The 541-nt window shown below is 44.7% G+C and overlaps 1 protein-coding gene across 23 annotated transcripts in view; it reads right to left on the reverse strand.

Annotated features, from left to right (window-relative positions):
• PCBP2 (poly(rC) binding protein 2) overlaps window positions 1-541 on the reverse strand; it is a 22,096-nt gene that overhangs the window by 21,076 nt on the left and 479 nt on the right. The gene's annotated exons all lie outside the window — the stretch shown is intronic.

The raw sequence follows: 541 nt of genomic DNA on the forward strand, positions 1-541 counted from the left end.
CCACAGGAATGACTTTTTTTTTTAATAAAGCTATTTTAACAAATTGACGGCTTAATTCCTTATCCCCACTCATAGGAAGCACTTTACAAAAACAATAAAGCAAGTTTGAAAAGGCAAGAAAACTGAAAACCTATTTGAAGCCATTTCTTGAGGTAAGGCACAAAGGTGCATTTCTAATTCCAAATCATCCAAAAAAATCTCTCCTGACTAGGTCAATAGAAGTACACAATCCCAGCAATCCAGCTGTTAATCCGGCAGTCCATTACCCCTTCTATAAATAGCTCGGTCTGGGTCTATATCGACAGGCATTTTGTAATTTCAAAATTCGTTACCCCGAGAGAACGTCCTGAATAACTCGGTAAATGGGAGGGCCCGTCTACCCTTTCTTTAACTCCGCAGCCCCCCTCCCCTTGGCCATCCTAGCATTTTCCACTTAAAAAATGCCCCCCCTCCCATTCCTCGACTAGACTAAGAGGAAAAAATAAACGGTTCGGTCGGGGGGGGGCGCTGCGACCCAGGGGGAGGGGCCGAACTAGCAGCG

This window comes from Myotis davidii, unplaced genomic scaffold (assembly GCF_000327345.1).
Source record: "Myotis davidii unplaced genomic scaffold, ASM32734v1 scaffold233, whole genome shotgun sequence".
Taxonomy (NCBI): domain Eukaryota; kingdom Metazoa; phylum Chordata; class Mammalia; order Chiroptera; family Vespertilionidae; genus Myotis; species Myotis davidii.